Source organism: Sinocyclocheilus grahami, unplaced genomic scaffold (genome assembly GCF_001515645.1).
Source record: "Sinocyclocheilus grahami isolate Dianchi unplaced genomic scaffold, SAMN03320097.WGS_v1.1 scaffold2957.1, whole genome shotgun sequence".
Lineage (NCBI taxonomy): Eukaryota > Metazoa > Chordata > Actinopteri > Cypriniformes > Cyprinidae > Sinocyclocheilus > Sinocyclocheilus grahami.
In genome coordinates, this window is record NW_015508130.1 from 14,298 (window position 1) to 25,615 (window position 11,318).

Here is an 11,318-nt window from a genome sequence, read left to right on the forward strand (position 1 = left end):
AGGAACTATTCGAGCCGTTCATGCCAGACTGGGGAGAGAGGTGTTGTAATAATGTAAAATATGTGAAAAATAATGTGTTTTTTGAACATTAAAGCATGTCAACATATTCTGTTACACCAAATACACAAAATAATGATCTTTAAAAAAGCATCATATGACCCCTTTAAACTGTAATTCATCGACTGGCCGCTAGATGCTGGCTGCAAAAGGGAGTCAGTCCCACAGACTCCCCATGTTAAAATGCCCAACTTTACAGCAGAAAAAAAACATGTTTACAGCCTGGTTCAAAAATGATTTTGGTCTATATAGCTAATTTTGCCCTTCATGACAACTGTGAGGGGGTGAATTTTTTTTATAACTCATCCGTTTAAATTATATTAAGCCTTAAAGTTCTGCATAATTAAGGGCGTGGCCACTTGAGTGACAGGTGGATTGCCGCTGCTGACACTGCCGTCGAGCTAGGTGGGCGTGGCTTCAGCAACCAGCTCCCGCCTCTTTGCCCATTTTCGATTATCCGGGAGTGACGCGCGGTGACGCACTGCCAAGATGGCGACGGCTGCCTCCGCCCACTTTTGAGCTTCAAAAACACTCTTCGGAAATCTACGGCTGACGTCACGGACACTACGTCCATGTTCTTATACAGTCTATGGTGTGAAGACGCTGCAAGCAGTGGTGTATCACAAATTCGCGAATGAATGTTCCGAAGTGAAGTAAATTCAGGAGGGTCGCGAAGACTGGAATTGAGAACTGCTGGTTTAGATGTAAAAGTAAAGTGACTATGGGATGAAATTAGACTCAAAATGATTAATAGATGCACGCACAATTATCCATGTACTGCGTACATTTTATACATGTATCTTACTAACCACAAACTAATACCTTTCAATTTGAGTCTGTGGAATTCAGGATTAAATGATTGTGCAGCGATTTTTACAAATACAGACATGTTTGCATAAAAATTTTCTGTTCTGCATTAATATATCATAAATTGCTCATGCAAAAAGTAATCCGTGCATATGTGGATCAGGTGACACGCGTGCATTAATTGATGTCTAGTTCGAGTTGATCTTTTTCGGTTCATTTGGATTTTGAGACTTCATTTTCGCAGTTTACAGCATTTCACGTCCGCCACACACACAATTATTCATTAACGTGTACACGATTTGACAAATTCGCAAATGTGCGTCACTACACTGAAACAAATGCTTTTCAACCGGTGTCTGCAGAGTTAAGAATTACATTAATGTGCAGCATTTTGTTCAAATAGAGACATATTTGTGAATACAAATGTTATAGTTTGTATTAAAGTATCATGATTTGTGCATGTAGCGATTAAAATGTGCATTTGTGGATCAGATGACACACTTGCATTCATTCACGTCTCTTCTGAGTCGATTCTATTTGATTCATTTGAATTTTGAGACTTTCATTCTGCCCTTTTAGCCTTGCTCAATCCACACACACACAGCTCGCGATCCACGCGCAGCTGAGCCACAGAAAATCAGCGACCACTAGATGCACTAGCCCCAGTCACATGTGCGCATTCCATTGAGTACGGTTTCATGAATGTTACATTGTGTTTTCTTTGTTTATTTTTGGTTTGGCTATTCTCCTCTACCATAGAAATATAATAAAGATGTTTTATTGAACTTGTTCTAACGTACCTCTAGTTTCTAGGTTTGATGCGCTCCATTTTCTGGACTGCTCTCTTTAGGGCACGAGTGTGCTTGTTATGCTATGGTGTCAGACTGTTTTCCTTAATATTCTTAAAGCGTAGAGGAGTCACTGTATCTAAAGTGCTAGAAAAGAGTCCATAGTTTCTGTTACATCCAGTTTTTCTGAGCTATTGGATATGCTGAGGAATTGAGACAAGTCAGAGTCCAGTATCAGTGTGCTTTACACACTCCATCCCACGCTTGGTGTTGTACTTGGCGGTAAATATATTGGTCAGCATCTCAAAACAACATCTTCCATGTAACTACTATCTTATCCCAATTGGTTAAGTTATATTTAGGTATAAGTTAAAACCAGTTAGTGCACTTAGCAAACGGATGTCTTCTGTCTTGTAGATCTTCAACGACCCCATTCACGGACACATGGAGCTGCACCCGCTATTATATATATAATATTTGTGTGGATAATATATTTAAAAATATATTTAAAAAGGAATGGGTCATATACTGTAGATTAAAATCATAAAGAGGAATAACATCAAATATTTATAACATTTAATATATTAGATATTTAGTTATAAGTTAAAACCAGTTAGTGCACTTAGTAAACGGATGTCTTCTGTCTTGTAGATCTTCAATGACCCCATTCATGGACATATGGAGCTGCACCCGCTGCTGGTGAAGATCATCGACACTCCTCAGTTTCAGAGACTCAGACACATCAAACAGCTGGGAGGGATATACCTGGTCTATCCGGGTGCTTCTCACAATCGCTTCGAACACTCTCTTGGGTGAGATATTATTATATTCAAAGGTTTATTAAATTCAGTTCAGATGAGAACTGACAGCCCTCTTAGCCTTCAATATTGTTAAACTGTAGAAAGCTGGTTTTAAACATTCAAACGATGCTCTATATATTTTGTTTCAGTTATTGATTGATTGACTATTTTTAAAATATTATTGTATTGCATAATCACTCAGTCTGCTCAGTAAAAATGCTAGATTCAGTAAAAATATTGTTTGTGTATTGCAGCGTGGCGTATTTAGCAGGACGTCTGGTGAAAGTTCTTCACAACAATCAGCCAGAGCTCAAAATTACCAAACAGGATTTCCTGTGTGTTCAGATCGCTGGTCTGTGTCACGACTTGGGTGAGGAGCACTAATGCTTGTGGAAAATTATACAGCAAATAAAAAAAAAAAATCTGCATCCTTTATTAGGCAATACTGGAATCTTCATCTCATATATGTGTTGATTTTATACTTTTGTTTGAAGTGCTGTTATTTTTGTTGTTGTTGTGTGTATTTATTTGTGTGGATAAAATATATTATATTTGTGTGGATAATATATTTAAAAATATATTTAAAAAGGAATGGGTCATATACGGTAGATTAAAATCATAAAGAGGAATAGCATCAAATATTTATAACATTTAATATATTAGATTTTTCCCTGTAATATTTTGTACACAAAAATACTGTTTTTTTTTTTTTTCTTATTAGCCCTTTTTAATTTTTTTAGGTCATGGTCCAATTTCTCATTCATTTGATGGTCGGGTTATTCCTGAAGCCAAAAAATTTAAAAGATCCAGAGGTAAGTGCTTGTTTGAAATGAAGTCTAATCAGAAAGATCTGTGAACATGCAATTTTCGTACTTGTGTCATTGCGGACATGCAGAACTCAAGCTATTTGTTGGGACAGTGTATATGTGATTACACTCAACCTGAAATAGTTGACTAATGTAGATATGATTGAGAGTTCATTATTTTTCTTAGGCCTGCCTGATGACATTCCTGAAAAGTGGAAGGTGAGCAATTTTAGGGCTGCAACAACTGATTGATAACATTGAAAATTGTAGATGATAAAAATAATCAACAATTTCATAATCGCTTACATTCACTCTTCTGGTCATGTATGTATTTATGATGTCATCTGTGTTTCTGTCTTTACTGCAGCATGAGCAGATGTCAGTTCTGATGTTCGATGACATTGTGAAGAGTCTGAAGGCTGAGAATGAAGACGTGTTGAAAGAACATGGACTGGATGATAAAGATGTCACCTTCATTAAAGAGTTAATCGAAGGAGCAAAAACCTCAGAGGTACATATTGATGTGGTTAATTAAACTAATCGACTTACAGTCTATAGTGGAAAATGTTGAAGTGATTCTTTTTCATTGGAGATATCACTGTAAAAAATTGCACTGTAAAATAAACAGTAATTGACTGGCAGCTGTGGTCATTTACAGCTCTCTACCGTTAATTTACAGCTCTTCATTTTTACAGTATTTTACCGTTATTATACCATGCGGTAACTCATTTCATTTGGGAAACCGATTGCTTCAAACCATTCAAGCAAATAAAATAAAAAACTAGTGTTTATATGGTGTTAGTACAAAGAACTGATTTAATTTGAGTCCACTAAGAAGAAATACTTCCTTATTTAAAACCGCAAACACTTGCATAATAATAAAGCAAACAAAGCACGACCTTTACTAAAATCTTTGTAGATTGTCATTAGCTAGTAATAACACAAATTCATGTACTAAAAAGCTTAGTAAAGAGATGGTCAGTGAATCAGCAACGCCACAGTTACTGTCTTTAAATAAAGCAGCAGAACATCAGTGTCATCTTTGACTGAAGCACAGACTCTACTCTCCAGCACAATAGTGACCTACAAAACTACATTAAACTAATAGATCTCTCTTGTGCCAAAACACAATAATACAGTTTAGATTCATATTTACTCCCCTTATCAGTTAATGACTTTGCATAACCTTTTTTCTATGAACATTCAGTAATATTTCAGTGAAATTAACTTGTTTTGTTTTTTTGTAAATCTGACTGTTATGTTTTACAGGATATTGCTGTTTTTTCCTTGAATTAACGGTAATCTACTGGCAGCTCGAGAAGGGTATAACTGCAGCCTGGAGATCTCCAAATGGGGGCGGGAACTCCAAAACGGGGTGGGACCTCCAAAATAGGGCGTGGCTTCCTCCCATTGACAGACAGGCACATGACACGCATGCGCACTTTCCCCCCCAATCCACTTCAGTGCAAACTCCGCCCCACAGCTGGTTCTAAAGATTTTATTGGTTGTGTCAATTAAAGTGTTGATTTCCTACACTATGCTACAAAATGCTATCCCCTAAACCTACCCCACACCTGACCCTAACCTTAACCAGTGAAATTGACTGCACGACGGGATTGGCGCTGAATAGCGTGGTAAAGAAAGATAAAGTTCAGGAGATAAACAGTAATCTTAATAAGATAATGCGATATGAGATCGTTCCGTAACTCCCCAACGTATTTTAGATAAGCTAGAAACAATGTTTAATTTAGAAAGTTTTATTTTGAAATGTAAGTCAATATCAATTGGCTGGAGCCAGAGCCAATGGTGAAAGTCTTTGCGCGAGGAGACCCCGCCCCATTTTGGAGGTTCTGCCCACTTTTGGAGTTCACGCCCCATTTTGGAGATCTCCGGTCTGCAGTTATACCTACTTGGGCAGCTCTGGTTGCCAGCATGTTACTGTTTTTCTACAGTTTGTTGCCGTAGATTAATTACAGTTTATGACTGTTAAATTAAGTTTCATGCTGTTTTTTCTTCATCTTACATCTTTAACCCTTTAAACCCCACAATAAAATCCTCAGTTTTAAAGGGGTCCTATTATGCTCTTTTACAAAGTCTTGATTTTGTTTTGGGCGTGTACTAGAACATGCTCTCATACTAGGTTGTTCGAAAAACACTATTTTTCACATATTTTACATTATTATAACAAGCTGGGCCAGTGTGTGTTGTGATTGGTTAGCTGGGCCAGTGTGTGCGATGTTAAAACACATCACTCATTAAAACGCAAAGCTTTTTTGTAATTTGAACACACATCAATAATCAGCTTATGAATCATAACAACGGTGACAATCCAAAATAAATTAACAGATCAGTTCTGAACATCACAAAACATGCTACTAAAACTCAACACAAAAACTAAAATAAAAGCACATACGATTTCAAGAAAATAAGTGGACAAATCAGCAGCATAATTTATTCCTGCCGCAATGCATGCTGGGAGTAATGGGTGGTAACCGGCATGCATTGCAGCATGAAGCTTTTGAATGTCACCATTGTTGAGATTCATACACTGATTCTTGATGTTTCTCTTTGAATGTTCATGACATAGTAATTGTAAATAATTGAATCCTAAACTATTAATAAATCATAGTTTTCTGGTTGTCACAAAACTGATTGATCCCATTCTGTAAATCCCAAGAATAATCTAAAAATATTGAAATCATAATTAGACTCCAAGTCCCACAAGTCGCTGAGTTAGTATGGTAGATCACAAACATCCAACATCATCTTAACAACCATAACCATTTTGCTATTACAATGGCAACTGAAAGACAGTTATAACAATCTAACAAAAACTAATGTTTCAAAGTCAAGGGTCAGGCACCAAACTAAAGCAAAGACTCATCTCCACAATGGTAACGTCAAACGAAACAATAAAACATCATCATCTAAACCTCTGTTCATTCTCAATAAGATCTTCTGTAGACGTCTGACAGAAATAAAGTCAGTCTGGTTAATAATGAGGGAAGCTGGTGATGCTGCTTGTGGAGTTGTTTAAATCTTGGTGGACTGTATTAGTAAACTCATGTAGGGAATAGTGAATGAGGGTGTAGGGTGTGATTTCAGACACAGTCTCTGAGTGTCGACTTTGGTCGATGTTTATTCACGATATATGGCAGCAGGCTACTTTCTCAAAACTGACAAATATTACCCAGAATGCACTGTTTGAAAGGAAAACAGCATGTTACTGTCAAAATGTGGCCGTTTTTTTTTACAGCGATTTTTAACAGTGTACGAGGGCAGATGCGATGTTAAAACACATCACTCATTAAAACGCAAAGCTTTTTTGTAATTTGAACACACATCAATAATCAGCTTATGAATCATAACAACGGTGACAATCCAAAATAAATTAACAGATCAGTTCTGAACATCACAAAACATGCTACTAAAACTCAACACAAAAACTAAAATAAAAGCACATACGATTTCAAGAAAATAAGTGGACAAATCAGCAGCATAATTTATTCCTGCCGCAATGCATGCTGGGAGTAATGGGTGGTAACCGGCATGCATTGCAGCATGAAGCTTTTGAATGTCACCATTGTTGAGATTCATACACTGATTCTTGATGTTTCTCTTTGAATGTTCATGACATAGTAATTGTAAATAATTGAATCCTAAACTATTAATAAATCATAGTTTTCTGGTTGTCACAAAACTGATTGATCCCATTCTGTAAATCCCAAGAATAATCTAAAAATATTGAAATCATAATTAGACTCCAAGTCCCACAAGTCGCTGAGTTAGTATGGTAGATCACAAACATCCAACATCATCTTAACAACCATAACCATTTTGCTATTACAATGGCAACTGAAAGACAGTTATAACAATCTAACAAAAACTAATGTTTCAAAGTCAAGGGTCAGGCACCAAACTAAAGCAAAGACTCATCTCCACAATGGTAACGTCAAACGAAACAATAAAACATCATCATCTAAACCTCTGTTCATTCTCAATAAGATCTTCTGTAGACGTCTGACAGAAATAAAGTCAGTCTGGTTAATAATGAGGGAAGCTGGTGATGCTGCTTGTGGAGTTGTTTAAATCTTGGTGGACTGTATTAGTAAACTCATGTAGGGAATAGTGAATGAGGGTGTAGGGTGTGATTTCAGACACAGTCTCTGAGTGTCGACTTTGGACGCTGTTTATTCACGATATATGGCAGCAGGCTACTTTCTCAAAAATGACAAATATTACCCAGAATGCACTGTTTGAAAGGAAAACAGCATGTTACTGTCAAAATGTGGCCGTTTTTTTTTACAGCGATTTTTAACAGTGTACGAGGGCAGAGATGAAGACAAATCCTTCCTGTATGAGATTGTGGCAAATAAACAGAACGGCATCGATGTAGACAAATGGGACTATTTTGCACGGTAAATATTATTAGGTCTTTTGCAAAGATACTAACACTATCTATTTTTTTAATGTGTCTAAAAATGTATGTTAATATGTTTAACCTAATTTAATTATTTACATTCCATGCCTCTAAATGAAGTGCTTTCTTGATTATCAAGACAATGAAAAGTCAATGAACTGAATTTATCAACTACAACCTTTCAGCTAAAACATCTTTTAATTCACTTTTTATTTTTCTAATTTCACAGAGGAGCTGAAACAAAACATATATTAATATTATTTAATATGTGACAACTTTAATTCAGCCCTGTCTTGTTCATTTGTTAGTGTGACAAATTTATCCATCAACAAGCTGGTTTAAAGATAATCCTATCATTTATGACCCATATTTAATATTTATTTGACAGAGACTGTCATCACCTGGGCATCCGAAACAGTTTTGACCATCAGCGTCTGCTGAAGTTTGCTCGAGTCTGTGAAGTGAACGGGAGAAATCACATCTGCTTCAGAGACAAGGTGCCTGATTCAATTATCACACACACAAAAATAATGTAAAGTATTGGTAAATGAAACATTTACAAACATTATAAACATTATAGTGGCATTCATTATAAACAATATTTAGGCTATTATAAAAGCACAAATCTAATATGTTTCCATATTCACGCTGTAGCCTAACATTTGCTTGCTAAATTATCATTTATTCTGTAAAAAAGGCTTTTTACTTTACTCGTGTGTGAATATCCAAGTAGAACAGCATCTTCACATGCGCACATGTTTGGAAAAACACCAATGTTATGCTGATTGACAGCCCTACAACAATCAATTTAAAGTGACCCATGGAACTTTTTCAATGTTTGGTTGACTGTGTTTCAATTTTATGATGAATAAAGTTATCAGCGCTAGAATTGTCTGTGTGTGTATTTGTGTGCGCTTTGCCCATATTTTGCATGCTTGACATAAATGTGAGATTTAATGTGAGCACTGCATTATGGGATCTCTGACACACTGATGTTTGTGTAACAGGAGGCTGATAATGTTTATGACATGTTTCGCACTCGATACACTCTCCATCGCCAGGCCTATCAGCACAAGATCGGCTACATCATTGACACCATGTGAGTTTCTCTGAGCATGAAGAGGATGTGGATATAAAACACATACCTGCAGATACCAAACAGCAGCGAATGTCACATCTGTGCTGCCATCATATTACAATGCTGCATGACCAAATCTTCTTTTAGGAAGATTATACAAATTCAGCTTTGTGGCTGTGTTCTTTATGCATGTTAAAACAAACACTAACTCCCATGTTTTTCTCTGTGTTAGGTTTGCAGAAGCGCTTGTACGAGCTGATCGTGATCTTCATGAAGGAAAACCTGAAGATATGCTGAAGATTTCTGAAGCCATAAAGTCAGCAGAGGACTACAGCAAACTCACAGGTCAGCTGAAAGATGCACTGAAGCTAAAATACATCATATATGGTACATTTTGCCTTTAGTACATCTTCCATGTTAAACATTCTGTTTTTAGGGATTCATGGTGATCAAAACATAGTATATGTAAAATAATATATATTTTTTAATTAAAATAATGATTTCTATTATTTACATATGAGACGATGTTGGGAAACCCCTATTTAGTTCTAATAATGACACTTCTGTTCTTCTGTCAGATGAGATCTTTGAGCAGATCTTGTCCTCCACTGCTGATAATCTGATAGAAGAACAGACATATTGAACAAGATCGTCAGAAGAAAACTGCCAAAGTTTGTTGGAGAAGCTCGTCTGACTGAGAACAACAAATCAAAGGTAACTGAAAAGCACTGGTTTAGTGTTTGACTGATATTACCAATATTCAAAAAACATGCCTTACCATGTATTTAAATAACTTACAGATCAGACAATGAACATAAAATCACAAGGAGTCAGTCCAAATATCATTTTAAACATGATCTTTTAAACGACATCTTTTGCACAAACACAGGCAAGTAACTGACTAACTCTCTCAAATCAGGAAGAGCTGACAGAAACATGGAAAGCCGCAGTAGAGAAGTACAAACCTACAGACACGACTGTTTCTCTGAATGCTGGAGATTTCTCAGTTTATGTAAGTTATGTTGTATTTCAGGGCTGATATGCAGAGTTAAACTAGACTGCAGGTGTTTAGATGCAGGTTTTTGCACTGAAATAAGATGCTCAGCTGTTTACTGAATTCACCCCTTCATCTCTCATGTCCTCATAAACCATTACGTCTCCTGTTATTCAGGTGATTGATCTGGATCACGGCATGAAGGACAAAAACCCAGTTGAAAAGGTCTATTTCTACAGCAAGAGGAAACCCAACGAAGCCTCTGCCATTAACGATTATCAGGTACCCGTCACATTAAACCATTTTATTTCAGATCATTCTTACAGATTAGAAGTATAAATCATAATTTGATCAAATAGGTGTGATACATTTCATACTAAAGTACACAGTAAATTCCAGAGTGTTAAATGAACACTGCTCGGAGCATATATGGTCCCACTCTAAAAGAGTGTTAAAGTAACACTGAAGCAGTGTTAAAGTTAATGAGTGGTTAACTTCAGTGATTCTGCTTGTTAACAGCAGCTGTTCATCACTAATGCTCAATCAGCACTTAATTAATCACATAATTATCTCATTAACTTTTACACTGCTTCAGTGTTACTTTAATACTCTTTTAGAGTGGGACCATATATGCTCCGAGCAGTGTTAATTTAGCACTTGGGATTTTACTGTGTACTTTTTGTAAACAATGCTGGAGCTTAAATCTATGTAGGCTATTGTTTGAATGCTGGATTGAAGTTTGTAGCTCCTTTACTCCACACAATAGAAACTCATTTGTCTTGTTCTGTCAGTTATCCAGTGTCCTGCCACAGAGGTTTAATGAAGAGCTGGTCAGAGTTTACTACAAAAACACTGATGAGAATAAAGAGGAGCTGAAGAAGAAAGTGGAGGAGGCTGAGAAGTGCTTTCAGATCTGGTGTGAGTCCAAATTTGGACTCCATTAATGTGCATATGGTTTATAATATATGATATTTAAGGTTGTGGCTGCACAATCAGTACATGTGTCTGTAATTTCACTGATTGTTTAATTAATAAACTGCAGGGGCATTCATGTTACTGAACAAACATGCAGACAGAGAAAAATTATAATGGAAAATAAATTACAGGAGTAGTATTGATAGTATGAGATTTGCAAATGAATTAAGCACACTTTTATACTATGAGTGAAAGACTTGTCACTGTAAGGCATAAAGTGTGACCAGCAGGGGTGTCTGTTCTCATAATCTGGGAATTTTTTTTTTTTTACGTTTCCCTCAGTCACTTTGCACCTGTGTTTATTACACTCAGTCTGATATTGACTGTTGAATCAATCATGCTATAATCTTAAGCATCAGTTTCAGATTAAATCTCAGTTTAGTTTGCTTTGCATTTGTTGGTTTAAGGCACAAACTTATGTGTCTAGATGAATGCTGGAATAAATTACTGGAGCTGCCTTTTATACAGCCATTAACACATTTATGCGAGATAAAATGTCATAATTATGACATAAAAAGTCAAAATTATGACATACTAAATTGTAATTATGAGATTCCAATTGACATGCAAGGTTGAAATTATGATTAAAAAAT

At 36.2% G+C, this 11,318-nt stretch overlaps 1 pseudogene; it reads left to right on the plus strand.

Annotated features, from left to right (window-relative positions):
- LOC107575857 (deoxynucleoside triphosphate triphosphohydrolase SAMHD1-like) overlaps window positions 1-10,809 on the plus strand; it is a 17,713-nt pseudogene extending 6,904 nt beyond the window's left edge.
- The last annotated feature ends 509 nt before the right edge of the window (window positions 10,810-11,318 follow it).